We start from the raw sequence: 17951 nt of genomic DNA on the forward strand, positions 1-17951 counted from the left end.
ACGGTCAGTCGAGCTAGAATCATACATATTGACTAAGTTGACAAAGCCCTTCGTCCCCGTCAACTTAGTAGGCCCACTATACTGGGTCCCAGCTAGCAGGGGGAGTATTCATTTTTTTGTGCGTAATAAGGAGGCACTTCCTTGCGTGCGAAGATATAGCTGGTGGGTCCGAGCCGTCAGCGGCGGTAACGTTTTTTTCGCGAAATACAGAGGCCGTTTCGGTGGGTCCCAGATGTCAGGTGGAGGAAATCATTATCTTGCGCGTAATAAGGAGACATTTCCTTGCGTGCGGCCATGGACCCAGCTGTCAGTCTCTCCACGTACAGTCCACTTCAGATGCATGTCGGTCGTTGACCATGCTGACCACGCCACGCCAAGAGCATCAGGGCGGTGGACGACGGCGAGGCCTAAGAAGGGAACGACACGGAGCAGGGAAGACTCGGCCGTTGTTTTTGTTTCCCACGCGGAGGGGAGTACGACTGTACGAGGGTTTACTGGTTCGTCTGCCGTCGTCGGAGAATAACAGCAGGTGTGGGTGAGTAGAGGGATGGCTAGGCCAGCGATGGGAGTACGGTGGGGCGGTGAGGCCTGCACGGCAGCACAACCGGCCGCGGGGAGGAGGGAGCAGGTAGTCCCGCCGGCGCTTGTTTGAGCGGCCGGAGCAGGAAGAGCAGAGATTGAAGAAGCACGACGGCCGTTGGATGGACATCCAACAATATACAGGCCATCTGTGGAAAGCCTCAAATATGTGAAAAACAGCATACAGCCCATCTGCCATTATTTCAAATAATTTACAGCCCATTTGCTAATTCTTACGGGTTTTTTGGAGCCCATATTCTTTATGTTAGCATTACAGCCCATATTGTGGCCACGGTTAAAAAATTATACGAAATTTTGCATATGTCGGTGCGGTCTGAACTATTTTTAATCCCGAAATTTCGAGTCACATTCAGACTGATTTTAAAAATAAATGTATATCAATATAAAATCCAATAAATTGTCCACACATAAAATCAATGCAATTTAAAATCTCAAAATGAAAAAAAGATATTTGAAAATAATTGCCGGTTTGATGTGTTTTCAAAATGTACAACCCATTTCTCATTACTGATAGGCCATTTTCTCGGCCAGCCGAATGAAGCTCTCCTCGTCTTGAAAGATTTGCAGCCCAACAGGCCTGATAAAGCGACTTACTTGACAAATCACAAAAGAACTGGGCTAGCCATTTTCAGAAAGAAAGAAAACTACTGGGCTGGTCTGTGGTAAACATAAAAGAAAAGGCTGTCTAGACAGGCCAGAGTATCTCGCACAGCCCAGTTGACACCCTGCTTCCGTCTCAAAAACAAATTAGATAAATGCCACTCCAATTATGGCGATTCATAAAAATGCCACTGCTATTTCCAAACTTTGAAAAATGCGTCTGCAATTTTTGCAAACTTTGAAAAACGCCACTGCAGTTTGCAAACTTTGAAAAATGCCACTCCAAACTTCAAAAAATGCCACTAGAAATGGCATGAAATGGCATTTTTCAAAGTTTGGAAATTGCAGTGGCATTTCTCAGATACACCAGATTTGGAGTGACATTTATCAAATTAACCCAAAACAAAAATAACTGGGCGAGCTGCTGGGTCCCTGGTGTCAGCCGCTCGTTGTGCAATTCTCTCGTTTACTGACTACGTTGACAATGGCATGGGACCCAGATGTCAGAAATCCACTAGGAGGAGCCATTTTTTTATTGGCTTGAAATAAGGAGGCACTTGCTTACGTACTGCCATGACCTTGGCGGGTCCCTGCTGTCATCCTCTCCACGTACAATCATCTCCTGATTGTGTACGCGTCAACTTGCTAGGACCACAAGTCAGTCTCTAAACCGTGGAGGACAAATACAACTCATTTAAAAAAATAACAGCCAATTCCATACGTTCAAACGGAAAGTTCAACATTCAGAGCAAAGTAACAGGTCTGATCCACACATAGAGTACTGAACTTCCACGTTGACAACCATCATAGCCAAGTTAACTATCTACTCCCACTAACACTCTAGTAGCGTACAAGTACTAACTTACTCTTAGCTAACTAGACGATGCCGGCCGCCATCTGTTGTCCATGCTAAACGCCAGCACCAACTTCCTCCGCCTCGCTTGGGACTTAGCAGAGGTGCGATAGGGCGCGTTGCTCGCGCGCGTTGGCCCTTTCCATACCGGCGTGGTCCACCGAAGCTTCGGCTTCCAAGCGGGAAACCCACTTGACGAGCTGGTAGCAAAAATCGGCGTCGCGAACGCGTGCATGCCCGACAGCCTCCAGGGCTATTTGCCGGGCGCCGGCCTCCACGTAGTCGGCCCAGTTGCGGGCGCTCTGCTCGCGACTCAAAGCGTCGGTGCACTGCTGCTCCATGTCCCGCTGGCGGCACAAATCGGCGATACGCTGCTCCTCCGCCAGGCGGTCACGCTCCAACAACTCCTGCTCCTCCGCCATGCAGTCGCACTCCAACAACTCCTCGATCTCCGTATTGTCATCTAAAGACGGATATAATGCCTCCTCCCTCCATCTGCCTTCCAGTGAAAACCCGAACACTAGTTCCGGCGGTGACCGCCTCCGGCGTCGCCTACCGCGGACGGGCGGGGGCATGGCGGACGTGGCGAGCGACGTCGGGCCGGTGGGGGCTTATGACGATATGGCGAGTTGGGTCACGGTGGCACCTGAGAAGGCCGGGAAACAATACTTATAGGCGGAAGGTAGCGCAACGGTCATCGGAATTCAATGCATAATGGCTTAGCGCGCCAGCTTGCCGTGGAAAACTAGAGAAACTGAAATTATGACTGTGCCATCCCATCCCGTCTGGGTCGCACGCCGGCATGGCGGTCAAACAAGTGCACTCGAATCATCTCCCTCCTTGTCAATAATGATTCCACGGATAAAGCGTATCTTTTTCGCATCAGTTAGCTGCCTTAATTACGGCCGGTTGCATGCAGGCACTCAGAATCACTCACAGGCAGTACGCGAAGCAGCATGCAATGAGTCGCAGCCGAGGGCACGCATGCAGCCACTTAAATTGCTGGAATTAATTAGGCTTAAACTTCTGCATGCCGTTAATTATTGTCATGCCTTGGTCTTGCTCCTTTGCTCACGGACTAATAAATCCCGGACGGAGGGAGTACCTTGGTTGATGAGAGGTTTGAATTAAGCCCTACAAACTGGAAAGGAGGTACTAGTACGTGCGTGATCCGCTATTTATTCGTGTAGGACCAAGTAGGTCGTTTCTTGAATTGAGCCCTGCAAACCGGAAAGGAGGTAGTACGTGCGTGATCCGCTATTTATCCGTGTAGGATCGATAGTGTAGCTTGTCAGTTTCTTCAAAGGTAGGCATTTTTATCCGTGTAGGATCGATAGTGTAGCCTGTCAGTTTCTTCAGAGGTAGGCATTTTTATTCAAAAAACTGCCACTTTGCATCTTGCGTCGCAAATAAAACTGCCAGGAGCGCATTTGTAGGCTAGCTAGTGATCGATCAGTAACTTGTAAACACTGAGCGAACAGAAATAAGTAACTGTTAATGCATCTTAATGATTCACAGATCATATACAAATATGTAGCTCCAAAAGCAAAGATCAGCCACTTCGGATATTCCCTCGCAACTAAAACTAACTAGTACGATTCCCATACATAAGATCAACATGTTAATGCATCTCAATGATTCACAGATCATATACAAATATGTAGCTCCAAAAGCAAAGATCTAGAAAAAACATATGTTCTTCCTACTAACATGGATGCTTCTCTTGGCCAACATTCAATATAGACTGAAAGACAAATTTGTTTGTGAAGTCTATCCTCTTGCAAACGTAAGTGGTTTCACCAACAGCTGGAACCATGAGAATGAACCACACATGATGGAGGAACATTCACTGCAATATGATTTGGTCTTCTCTCGATCACACGGCGAGACTATTTTTGGAATACAAACTTTAACTTAGGCAAAATGATGCCCATTGTATAATCAGACCAAAGCAATGAAGCACCTAGTGTTGGCCAATAAATACTACAGTACTACTTTTCTGCAATCCATGAAGTGACTATCCAATCTTTCTGTGTCTATTTTCAAATGGCACTGCATGCAGTGACTATACTATTCTCTTGTGCAGTTCAACCAAAATCGCGGGCACTTTGTTTGTTTGCCAAATAGCAACGGGCAGACATCTCTGTCTGCACAAATATCAAGCAACTAGTAAACATATACCACACCTTGTATTTTCGGTTTAAACATGTCTCTTCCACTTAGCATCTGTCATGTTCTGCACTGGACAATCTGATACAGTTATGTTTTGCCCTGGACAATTTCATACTGAATTGATTTGCTGGTTCAGAGCAGAAATATAGCGCCTATTCTTCATCATACCAAGGATATCCATGTTCGCAGTGATGGAAGAGGTGAAATCGATACAACCGAAATTGACCATCCAATCATTGAATCTTGTCCTGCACCTCCAATGTAGGTCCACCATGCCAATAAATTCACATGCAAACCACTAGTATTACTATCTAATGACAGTACAAAAAGAGTAGCAAGATAGTAGCAAACCATGTACCTTCATAATGAACAGCTCATAGTGCCACCAATTGGATATAAAGGTTTGGAAAAAAACATGCTCCTAATGCTGAAGCAGTTGGACTTTTTGTGCAGTTCCACTAAAATCGAGCATCCCTGTTTGCATAGATATTGAAAGTGTGATTACTCTAAAAGTGGCACTACTTGAAGCATAGACTCACAAATATAAGCATTCTAATTTCTTAATGGGAAAAGGTAGCAAGACTGTTTCTAACCACCTGTTTGAAGGAATTAATAAAGCAACAGCGGCTGATGTCAGGAAGGCATACATAGTTTTTTCTGGAAAAGTGAGCCATTCCTGACCTTTCCTCTTCTTTTAAGCAATTTTGTGTAGTTCTACTAAAATAAAATGCCATCACCTCCTTGACAATTCAGTGACACTGTACAAAAGGAAATGACTTAACATTACATCATGATGTCAGGTATGTAGTCGACAGGCATTAGAAAACATACAGACCTCCTCAAGAGAACAGCCGGAGGAGGAGGTGCCCACTCTTGACCTTTCCTCTTGTCTTCATAATTGTCTGTGCAGTTTAACCAAAATAAAATGACATCAGCGCCTTGGCATTTTGGTGACACTGTACAAAAAAATTAACTTATCTCATGAAAGTGAGGTATGTAATCTATAAGCATTAACAGTGCAAAAATCTGAAGGTAGTAACAAGTTTCATCGTTGGTATACTGGCTGTGCAACAGCATTAGAATGCCTTAGCTGAAAAATCTTTAATACATCCACAATCAACAGCTAACCCTGAAATAATCCAGTGACATTAAATGGCATTGCTTAAATTTATGGGGTGGCATTAGACTGAGAGCGGCATTAGTTAAATGTGGCATCACTTTAGCAGTAGCATTGCTTGACTTGACTGCTGGCGTTATACTAACAGCAAAAAAAGTGGCAATAAGAGCATGGGAGGCCCATTTGGACAGTGGGCGCACCAGTACGATGTACCTCCACGGACGCAGAGTGGTGAGGGAGGTATGGTTGCCCAGAGCAACAAATATCCAGGCAGCATATGTGGATTACGTCCCATTTTTGTTCTCTTTAGCCACCTTTTTCCTATGCGAGGACAACAAACCAATCGACCTGGTCATTCTCTATTGCGTTGTCATGCCTTTCTACCCTTCTTCAACAAAGAGACACGATACTCGTTCCTTAGCTACTGATTTTCCCCTTTTCAACCTAGATGCGGGTTCGATGCCTACTCTCTTGGACAGTACAGTCTCCCTTCCTTTCCTTATTCAACCCAGACATGGATTAGTCTACATGAAGTAGGGTTTCCTTTAATAGTGAAAATTATGGTTTTCGTCTGCATGGCCAGCAGAGCAGAGGATAGCAAATTGGGAAGATGGTGGAGTGGAAAAAGATCCACATGCAACGACGTGGCAGATGGGGCAATAGAACAAGGTTATGGTTCGAAAAGAGGTAGCATACCTGAGGATCAGCGGGAAGTGGCTTCGCTCGTGGTCGTTGTCCTCTGCACACACTACAGCAACAAGTTTAGGGACGGAGGCCATCCCGCGCGGGCGCTAGGTCTGAGAGGACAGCCTTGTCGTCAGTGCGTGACCTCGCTCGCCGACGACGAGTGCGTCAACGCTGCACGTCCTTTTCTTCCCCGGCGGATCTGTGACCACCGGTGAGGAGGGAGAGAGGGGCTGTCTTTTTTAGATCTGGAGAGGGGGTGGTAGTGTGAGAAGCAAGTGGGCAGCCCTTAGCAAGAAAGCGCTCAAGCTCCAGCCTATATATCTTTTTTATACTACTAGTACTGGAGGTGGAGTAGTGGTAGAGTAGTTTATATTTTCTCTATGTACAGTACTAGTTAGTCGTGCTTCAAAACTGATCGGCACGCCATTAAAAAAATAAAGGTCGATAACTAATGCGGCACCTCGGGCCAACGCGGCCAGATCGCATTTTGCACGAGAAATTACACACCATGTTTCGTTGACATGTGGTCCCATTCCAACATATCAGTGAGACGACGGCGAGTAGTAGGAGTATTTCCGAACAGACGTGTAGGCCGGGACGCCTCTTCGTGAACTGTGGCAAACTCGCAACCGTCCACCGACTCTTCGCCTTTCCCTCTCGATTTGGAACTGTTGTCGCACGCTCTTCCTCTCCCTCTTCCATTTTCCTTCAGCCCTTCACCCTTTCTCCTGCCATTGTTCGATCGTCTTCTCCATGGAGGGAACAAGCCGGAAATGACCCCGTTATTCTTGCCCCGATCTAAAAGATGACGTGGTGGAGGAACTCATTAATCGGTGCGACATCATCACCTCAGCTAGCATGGCAGGTTCGTTCAAGCCCATTCTCGACTCAACTAATAACATCATTACAAGGAACCCAAGAGTCAAGGAGCGGTTTGATCTCCCCTATCTTCTTCGCCGTGACCCTGATGACTGGCGCCGGCACGACGGAGGCCTTGCCCTGTGCCAGTTGATGTCGCTTGATAATGATACGTATGATGTTAAGATGCCATCACTTGAGGGCAAGGCTTGGGCGAGCGCAAATGGAGATTGGGTTGTTTACATTGGGTCCAACTGCGAGTGGGAACTTGTGAATGTGTACACTCGTGACCGGGTTCCACTTCCAAAAATCTCAGTAGACTGCCCAGAGGTTGAGCACACCGGTATTGTACGCACGTTCAAATACGATCATGGTGACTGTCTTCTACGGAAGATAGCAATTTGTCGAGTTCCCACCCGCTCTTGGAATTACAACAACTATCAAGTTGTTGCTATCTTCGACAAGCTTGTTGCCGTCCTTCATGGTTCGACTCGATGGATATTGCTCAAAAATCAATTTATGTACACGGATGAGTACTGTGATGCAATTCAATACGAGGGCCTTGTGTTTGCTGCCACCACTCGTGGCACTGTTTTTGCATGGGATCCTCGTAGTTTCGATACGTTTGTCTTCCACCGTAATTATAATTGTTTCATCCACATGCATGCGGGTTAGCAAGTTTCCCTTTACTAATTAACCTTCTTCTTGTGTTTCCAAGGTCCTGTGAACATCCCACCACCTATACTTGAAAAATTTTATAACCAAGGGGGAGATGATGATGGTGATGATCACGAGCATGAGGACGAGCAGAACCCATATACTCAGTGGCGCCTGGCAACTAATTCCGATGGATCACCTCTTCTTGTGTGTATACAGCCCACTGATGATGTTACTACTAAGGAAGCAGGTGTAGTCTCCCATGGTCGCACTCTCTGGACCTATTCCAACACCCGTTGCATGGTATTCAGGATGGATACTAGTGTGCTAGCGCCAACTCCTTCTCCCTGGTACAGAATTGATAGTCTTGGAGAAAACTCGCTCTTCCTTGGACAAAACTATCCGGTGATGGTGAAAGGCGATCCAACTGCTATTGACACAACATTAACAGTACCATTTATGAGAAGCAACTGTGTCTATACCTTGGACATTTGGGTGGTTCCCTACCCTGGTACTAATATAGTAAGCCGCTTCAGCCTGGATGATTAGTCCTGCATTGGTTTCCAGATCGACAATCGATGGCCCGTCCCAGAGAATCACTTGTGGTTCAAAGCAAGCATTTCCAACTCCTAGGAATGGTTGAGTTGAAGTTCATTTCATTGCTTGTTATTTGTTGTGTGGTGAAAACTTTAGTATTTATAATGTATCCTCGTTGTCGATGTGGGTTGATGACCTGTTGTATGTAATAAAATGATATGCGCGTGATAAACTTACTAAATTTATGAATGGCTTTCAAGTCGCTTCTCTAAATTTGTACTAGCTTCACATGCTTCGCGCGTCGGGCGGGTGTTTTTACTGTAGCCATATGTTAATGTGTTCGCTGTACGTAACCAGCACCTCGAATCCTCGATACTAGTACTATATAGTAGGAGTAAGTAGTAGGAGTAGTAGGGTGGCATGGGCCAGAACAAGCATTCACGTCCAGGAGTACGGCACACGCCACCACCACGACATCCATCTGACACCATATTATTTCTTGGAGTCCATGCTAGAGCAATCTCTTCAACCTCGTCGTTTCTCTAACTTCAGCCATCGCGCGGCGGGCAAGGTGGGGGTTTGCCGATAGTCGGTTTCCTTAACTGCGGTCCCACTTGTAAGGTCAACTCCAACGCACGACCCCAAACGCACCTCCGTTTTGCACGAACTCCAACGATAATTTTGACTAGAAAAGCAAGACCAAAGAAAACAAGAACCACAAGAATACATTTTACTACTCCTGTAAGTTGGATTAGTGCCTTCTTGATGCATTCATTGTTGATCTGCGGAGGCTCGATCTTGCGTCTGTGCTAGCTAAAAGTGATAGAACATCTACTAAATTGCGCTCTATCAATATATGTATGTACTCTTCTTCCCAATACAAAAACTTGCATCCATTCTACTCCCTCCGTTGCACAATACATGCCTTCTATTTGTCAATATATATGTATCTAGACATGTCTTAGTATGTAGGTACGTCCATTTTTGGACAAATGGAAGTCAAGTATTTTGGAACGGAGGGAGTACACAATAAAAATTTTAAGTTAGCACAACTAGTCTAATCCGAGAGCAGAACTGAAGATTTGGTCGGGTTCTTCCTCCTTTTGCCGACACGTGGGACATCCAGCATCCAGGTCGTGTCATGAAAGAAAATAGAGTGGTAGTTGAAGCCACGAGATGTGCATCTTGGGTTAAACTGTAAATAGAATCTTACTACTCTTGAGTAACTCCAAAAGCGGCCACCGAAAATCTTTATTGGATTTGTTTTTCATCACCAGCACGTCGAGGTGAAAGATGTGCAGGTTCAATGGGTCCTCTTGCGTTTTCAATGACATGTGGGGCCGCATGTGAGCAAACAGACGATGGGCTCCGTGCGTCCGTTGGCTGGCTGAGAAGAGAGATAGAGGAGGGCTGAGCACGGACTGCAGGAAATTTGTTCTACGTACCTCGATATAGGCTCGATATAGTGGGGTGGCATGGGCCATAACTAGCATTCACGTCTAGCAGTACGGCACACGCCACCCACACGAGTCCCATCCGACACCAATTTTCTTGGAGTCCGTGCTACAGCCATCTCTTCTCCCTCCTGTTTTCTCAGCCATCGCGCGATGGGCGGGGTGGGGGTTTGCCGATAGTCGGTTTGCTCAACTGTGGTCCCACTTGTCAGTGAAAATGCAACACCGCACGCATTCCCGCTTGAGCGGTGTGCTAGACCAACTGTGTGGGGGTGCGACGCGAACACGGCAGGCTTTTCCTTTTGAACTCGTAACTTGTAAATTTTGGTTCTGCTCCATGGCGCGACCGATAGATAGAAAATAACGATTTTGCCTAGAGTAATGAGAAGTTTGGTTCTGGCGCCATTCATGCATGGAGTATGTACGAAAATTATGAAGTTGATGTGAAAGGTAAGATAATTACTGTAGTATCATATACTACTACATGGATTTTATGGAAAGATAAAAATACATACGGATCCATCAACGTTCAATGACATCCTCACGCCCTAGTGCGCCGGGTCACCAACCGACGTGTGAGGAGCAGCGGCGTTGGTGGCGAGCTCAACGTGCTTCTGAACAGTGTCGTCCAAGGTTGCCCTGCGCTCCAAAAAGGCCAGCGTCCTATCGTCCTCCTCTTGCATGTAGTAGTCCTTGTGGACGATTTGCGCGTAGACGTGGGTGATTATGTCGATGGTGTATTGCTGCGCCAGGCGCTGCGCGGCGAGTGCGACCTCGAGGTGGACATTCTCCGGCGCGACGGCGAGCAGTCGCAGGGCCACCAGTGCGTCGAAGAGGTTGTTACCATAGTGGCCGTTGAGGGTGGCGGGCATCGTAGAGCCTGGGCGCGTCGGCTGGAGGCTTACGTCAAAGTCGTTCACAAGCTTCTTGACGACGGTGAACTTGTCGAGGAAACCGACGAGGACCTCGTCGAACAAGGAGAAAAAGCTGTCGTCCAAGCGGCCCCTCGCCCTGGCGGCCTCAAGCAATACTAACTGGAGACGTTCCTCGGTGCCGGGCCGCAGGCCGGCGTCGTGGACCATCTGGCACAGCCGGCTGATGCTCGCGCTCATCGCCTCCATGGGTCTAGCGTAGCTTCTAGTCAACTGATCTTGCGATTCGAGTGATCACTCAGCCCTTGGTTAGCGTGCATAGGTGCGTAGGATTTCGTACTACTCCTCGGCCCTCTACTGCACCTGCCTTTGGTTGTATGATAGGTGGGCCAGCCACCCCCTGGGGCCACGTGTCATTCACCCAAAGGCAGTTGCCGTAAGTCAATGAAGCTGCGTCCCCCTCCGTGCCGGTGCAGTATAGTCATCTCACTGGACCTCTAGTTGGGGCCAGACAAGAGAAGTTTGATGTTTACTGGTTTATTGGTCCCCTTTGCATTTTGCGCCAAGTTTTGACCTTTGATTTAACTAATAAAATGTTAATGCATGTAAACAAAAATGTTGTGTAAGTCACCTTACGAAAACCAAATAATCCCAAAATACTTAGGCATGGTGCATTAACTCCCTCCTTGTTTCTTATTTCGTGATATATCAACCAATGAGAGATGTGGGCCGTGCATGCTTTCAATGACTTGAGACTACCAAACATGACATGCAGTGTTTAGTTCATTTCATGTAATCCTATTAGTACTCTAGTTAGGAGTAGCAAAAAAGCATTAAGTTCTCTCGCCGATAGGAATAAAACACCATGTATTTATTTATAGAGGGAGTAGTACATTTTTTGTGACATGCATTACTAGATATTGCTAGTCAAATACTAAAATCCAGATGGACGTGGTAGTACTCCTAAATCCAGACGGTGGTGCTACTAGTACTACTAGTAGTACTACCAATGTAGTAGTAGGAGTACTAGCACTGTACTACCCGTTGGTCAAATTATTACGTGCTGCTCCTCACAGTGAAGTGGCAAGACCCTGCGCCGGAGATGACACCTGAGTATAGGCGCCGTGTTCGGCATACCATAGTCAGCCTCACCGTTTGCAGTCACTATCATCATGGCTGTAGAGCTAGCCTGCTTACAACTAGCCCTGTTCGACATAATTTCCAGTGCGTAGATGCCCGTGCATTGCACGGAACACCAAGATTGGGGGTGGACGGCTCCGGCAGCGGCCATCGCGCCAGATTTTTCCACGGCCTTCTACTCCTAGATGTGGTGGGGAGGAGATGAGGCTGATTGTGAGAGACAAGGAGTTGTTTGTAAATAAGGAACAAGTGCGGGCATCATTTTGCAAAAATGGAGAAGGTTGGTTTGTATGCATCAGATCTAGATCCGACGGCTATTGGTGAAAGATGGGAGGCACAACATCATCACCAACTCTGGATCTGTTCGATACGCAGGATTTTGAAAACGCAGGAATAGGACACGGCAATATTACAAGTTTCAAACTGATATTACAAATGTTAGGAGTAATGCTGCACCTACAAAGAGGGAATTACTAGGAAGTTTACGTAAGAACTTTCGTTACTTTAGGTGGATGCAGCATTATCGTATAAACTAAAATCCACCGCCCTGACAAGTCACCAATGGGCAAATAAGTTTTCAAGTCTCTGGCCACTTGATGTTTCAAAAACAAATTCAGCTTCTGCGGAGACTTTGTCATTTAGGCTTAGACGCTTGCAGTGATCATGACGCCATTCATTGTTGCACCAAAGAACACCAAACCTCATTACCTTGAGCACACTTGCCTCCAGAACAAAGAACCTGGCCAATTTAATCTCAGATGTGCTACCTCGGTAGTCGATCAAATCAATTTCTGTAAGATGGAGATCAAGGCATTCGATGAGATTGTTATAGTGCAACACATTTTTCACTTTCGGGTCTTTTTTTTATCTGCAAAAGAAGAGAACATATTAGAGCAGCTGGCTGCATAAGATTGTCGTGTCATCAAGAGGTACCAATATCATTCGCTCATACGATAGGGTTGGATGGCTAGTGATATTTTTTCACTCTCTCTCTCTCTCTCTCTCTCTCTCTCTCTCTCTCTTTGTTTCCTCTCATTTAACTAGGAGCACGTGAAGAGCTTGGGCATTTGTTGCCTTCCACTATGTGGCCGATGCCATATTTCGCAAAAGTATGCCACATAACACGCATCGATGTCAAATCAAAAGATTTTGGCACCGCTCTCGCGATGTGAGAGAGTTGGCACCGCTGTGCACACAGACCCACATGTATAAACAAATCAATCAAACCAACTACACCAGCCTCTCACTCTCCCAAACAAGTGTTTTTTATTGCCTCAGTCCTCTCTCTCTCCCACGCAGTGTTTTTTCATTGCGTGAGTTAATTTGTCACCGGAGCAAAGTAGGTGATCCAGATTGGGACACCAGGTGAGCAATGGAGGGGCATCGATGCCAAATGCATCACAAGTGAATTTGGCACATGTTTTGGCCTACATAGCCCACTTTTGTAATACTACCTCGTATTTAGTATAAAATTTTGACCATAGATTTACCTAAGAAAATGCCAATGCATGTCACTAAAAATTTCACCATTTGAAATTATGTTCAAATACGAGTCCAACGATATAGTTCTTAGTGACATGCATTAACATTTTGTCAGTTAAATCTATGGTCAAATTTTGATACTACAAAATTGGAAGAGTAAACCAGGACGGAGGTAGTACTTGCTCTTAGGGTAACCATAGAGTTACTGGAGTAGTCTAAGTTACTTTCCACTATGACTAGCCTAGGCTACTATAGTAGTACAACATAAAAACGATGCAGGTGATCACGTGAGAAAAAATTACTAAAAACATTTCTTTCCGTGCACTGCGTAGATGCAGTTTTGAACACTACACTTGTCATCGTAATTTGGTTTCAACTTACTAGCGTGCGGGGTGCTACCCCGAGTGATTTCAACTTTGTTTACTTCACCATGTGTCAGATGGGCCTCTAGTTTACTTATTTTCACCCACTGCCACATGGGCCAACACACGAAGATACAGAACATGAGCTGACAAGGCAGCATGTGGATTGGTTGACCGGTCAACTAAACAATATACGGAGCTATACGCTGACACAGTGAGCGTATAATCCGTCGGTATAGAGAGTTCGAGTGAGAGGGGAGGCCCGTGAGAGATAGCAGAGAGAGAGAGAGAAAGAGCTACTCCCTCCGTTCGATAATGTAGTTCCAACATTTTTTTAAGTCAAACTTTTGAAACTTTGACCAAGTTTATAAAGAAATTACTTATATCTACAATACCAAAGATAAATGATAGTATGAAGTAAGTACATGTTGTGATGAATCTAATGATCGTTCCAGATGTAAATGTTTTTCTCCACATATACCTGGTCAAACGTTTCTGAGGTTTGACTTTTCAAAACATCCATATGCTTATGGACGTGACAGAGTCCCTAACAAGAGAGAGAGAGAGAGAGAGAGTGAAAAAATTGTGTGTGCGTGTGTGAAAGAGACATGGACAACGCACGATAAAAGTAGAGAAAAAGCGTGTGTGTCTTATGCAAACATATCACATATGCATCTTCAACAACGGAGGAAAGGTGAGGAGATAGTGTGTGGTTGTTTGGAACCGAGAGAGCAAGACCCCTAGCACGTGGCCAAGAGGGGTCTGACAAACAAGGGAGAGAGGTCGAGAGAGACGTACGGAGAAAATGCAGACATGGGGAGGAGAGAGTGTATGTTTGTCATAGAGAGATCCCCTAGAGATCGTGACGGGACTACATGGGTGGGAGATCGAGTGACAAGGTGTGTGCGAGATAGAAGATGCCCCGAGAGATATCGAGATAGACGTATGGATGGAAGGAGACAATACGTGTGTTCCTGATGGCTAGTAAGAGATAATCATACTTAGGAGGGAGGGGGGAGTGCTTGCGCCTATGATGGATTGAGAGATTATGGTACTTAGGGGGGGTGTCACATGGAGAGAGAACAAGGGCAAAGAGTGTTGGATGGGTCTATATGTATAGCGCGAGCGAGACATGTGTATGTGTGAACCATTGAGATATAAGGCCAGTTTGGCTTGCGTCCTGAGCATCTTTTTCCTGGCCTGGGGTTGTGGCTGGATTTCATGCACGCTTGTTTGGTTGCTATCCTGTGAAAAAGAAAGCCTGCCTGGCCTGGGTTCCCTTGCACTTTAATTAGCCTGGCTGAACTCCAAACACTGCAAGTAGCCTGGCCCAGGCGACCGATTTCGAACGCCTGGTCGTGCCTGGTCGTGTGGCCACGAGGCTAACAGCAACATGGATGGATATTAGCATTAAGTAATTGATGCATGGATTGATTGATGGGACGTTGATGCTTTGCCTGGCCCAGGCATGAACCAAACGCTTCAGCACCACACAAGCCTGGCCAGGCAGAAATATTTTACATCTCACGTCCACACCAGGCAGTATCGGCCATCAAGGCATGAGGGTCAGGTCATGAACCAAACTGACCAATAAAGTTTGAGAGAGATTGAGGAGCCCCGATAAGGCTGAGTGGTGCATCAAATAGCTGAGAGGGGGAAAGAGATATTCCATCCGCTCGATAATGCAGTGCATGTAAATTTTTTAGAAGTCAAACTTTGGAAACTTTGATTAGGTTTACGCAAATGTTATTTATATCTACAATACCAAAGATACATCATACAAAACTACATCTCATGGTGAATCTAATGGTATATGTTTGCCGTACTAGATGTAATTCTTTTTCTCCACGTACATGGTCAAACTTTGTGATGTTTGACTTTTCAATAAATCTATATGCTATGGACCGAGGAGAGTGCCTCAGTCGAGACAGATCAAGTGCATGTGAAGGAGAATGAGTAAGTGTGCAAAAAGAGTATGTGTGTGAAAGAGAAAGTGACAACAAACGATAAATTAGACAGAGAGTGTGTTTTTCGTTTCTTATGCGAACATATCACGCATGCATCTCCGAGATGGAAAAGCGAGGCAAGGAGATACACGAAGATAGCTAGTGTGTGATTGTTTGCAACGGAGAGAGACACCCCTGTAGCACATGTCCAATAGAGGTGTGGCCAACAAGGAACAAAGGTCGACAGGGACACATGGATGGCATGGACGCATGGGGAGGGAGAGAGGGTGTGTTTGTGATAGAGAGATCCCGTCGAGATCGTGAGGGGACTATATGGGTGGGAGATCGAGGGAGTGCGTGCGTGATAGAAAGATGCCCCGAGACAAATCGAGATAGACCATGCACATGTTTGTGATGGAGACTAAGATTAGCTAGTCATATACATATAGGGGGATTGCGTGTGCCTACAATTGAGTGAGAGACCATAATACTTGGCTAGCTGGGCCTGAGATTGTGTGTGTGCGCGTGTGAGATGGAGAGAGAACGAGGGGGAGAGATAGAGTTTTAGATGGGCCTATCGAGTGCGAGTGAGATATGCATGTGTATGTGTGACCCAGGTGGATGGAGAGTTTGAGAGAGGGGGGGAAGAGCTCCGAGATGACATAGTGGTGTGTGAGAGAGTTACAGGCAAAGAGCCAAGGAATCGGTGTGCGTACGATGAGTGCACCCAAGATATCTAGCTTGGACTAGCTAGAGTATCATATATAGTGTGCGAGAGAGACCTATAGATGGTGTATATATGCATGCGAACTAGAAAGACCCCCCCCCCCACACACACACACAAAGAGAGAGAGATGGAGAGAAAGGGAGAGGGACGAACAAGGTTTTTGTGTCAGATGCGTGCGACGGAATTGAAGATTGTCGGCGAGAGAGAGAGAGAGAGAGAGAGAGAGAGAGAACAAGAGTCCGGGAGAGGGGGAGGTCGCGTTTTATGCATCAAAGACTGATATAAACCACGTTTCGATATAAACTTGCATACAAATATTTAAATTGGAGAACATGTTGTCTGCAATCCACACATGAATGGATATATGCGTATATCAAACAAGTTCATTAATTTGACTTTCAACATGTTCATGGAGTACTATAATACTGTACAACATGCTACTCAATTGAGGTGTTCAATTTTGGATTTAGTTCACTATTTTGACCTACTGAACGAGCTATTTCATTGAATCAAGATATTTCATTTTGGGTTTGATTCGCGTTTTTGAGTGGGTCAACTATTTGTCATATAGTAAATCGCTAGCAACGAGCATGTAAAAACACATTACTCCCGAGCATCATCTCTCCATCTAAAAAAGAAGTGGCAAGCTAATATTTCAAAATTTGATCCGAATCGACTTGATAAGGTAGACGTGGATGCTCGTTCTACCAAAATTTGAACGAACCGTTAAACATCCTCTCTGCTCGGTGGAATTCGCCCGAGCAAATAAATGGGAGACGCGAAATTACCGTCCTATGTGGGACACACATCAATTGGCCCGTTGTACATCGAGGGTAGGTTCGTAACTTCATCCAAGCGCGCCTTCTCCTCGGCCGAAATGACATATGCCGAATAATTCATAAACCATGGTCGGCAAAACATGCTCTCCTCGCCCAAAATAGCTTGCGCCCACTATTTCAAAACACGCTCTCCTCGCCCGAAATCGCCCGCGCCCACTATAGTTCAAAACACGCCCTCCTCGCCCGAAATCGCTCCCGCCCAGAGAAGCAAAGTTACTCTATTATCCCCGACCCTCAGTACACAGACCCAAGCCGAGAAGCCTATAGGCAAGGGTAGAACTGTAACTCCCCTCACACTTCAGACAAATGCGTCCGTAAGACATGGTTCCACTCCCTTCCCAATTTCCCCCGCCCGCCCCCATTCAAACCTCGTGGGCGCCAAATCACCTTCTCCCTGGGAAGCTCCCTTCTCCTGAGCCGCGAAACCTCAGCCCCACCTCCATGGCACCCCCCACTGCACCAATTTCACAGCCGCCCTCCTCTCTAATGCCGAAGACGCTGTCCATTTGCCGTCGTGCACTGGGTCGTGTGCCTCTTACTCTGTGCTGCTGGTGCTGCCTCGACGACGGCCGCGTGAACCGTATCGAAGCCGATTCACCCCCGCCGTTGTTCACGGTGCCGGAGCGGCTCCAACTTTGGATCCGTCCGGAGTCCTGGCGCTGCTTCGGCATAGCCGTCGACCATCGCGGCATCGCTCTTTCCCTGCCGCCGGTCGTCACCGCAACCGCGCCGGCCTCACCGACTCGGCAGCTGGACCTGCCTACTTCACCATGCCGTCAGATAAGTCGCACCCTCATCTCAAATCACTTTATTTAGGCGTCAGTTGTCTGAATTTTTATTCTGGGCCAATCGATTTGCAATGGGAAGCAGCACCCCTCGAGGCGGAGGAGCTCCTAGGCTGCCGGTTGGCTGGTGTCTAACGTAAGGGTGCGGGGCCGCAAGTTCGCCGCGGAAGCAGCGCTTAGATGGCTATCTTTTAGAGTTGCGTGGGTTGAAGGTACTGCCGCCGTCGAATTTGGATGACGGGGAGTCTTTGTGGATTGGCCCG

Source organism: Triticum urartu, chromosome 6, assembly GCF_003073215.2.
Source record: "Triticum urartu cultivar G1812 chromosome 6, Tu2.1, whole genome shotgun sequence".
Taxonomy (NCBI): Eukaryota; Viridiplantae; Streptophyta; class Magnoliopsida; order Poales; family Poaceae; genus Triticum; species Triticum urartu.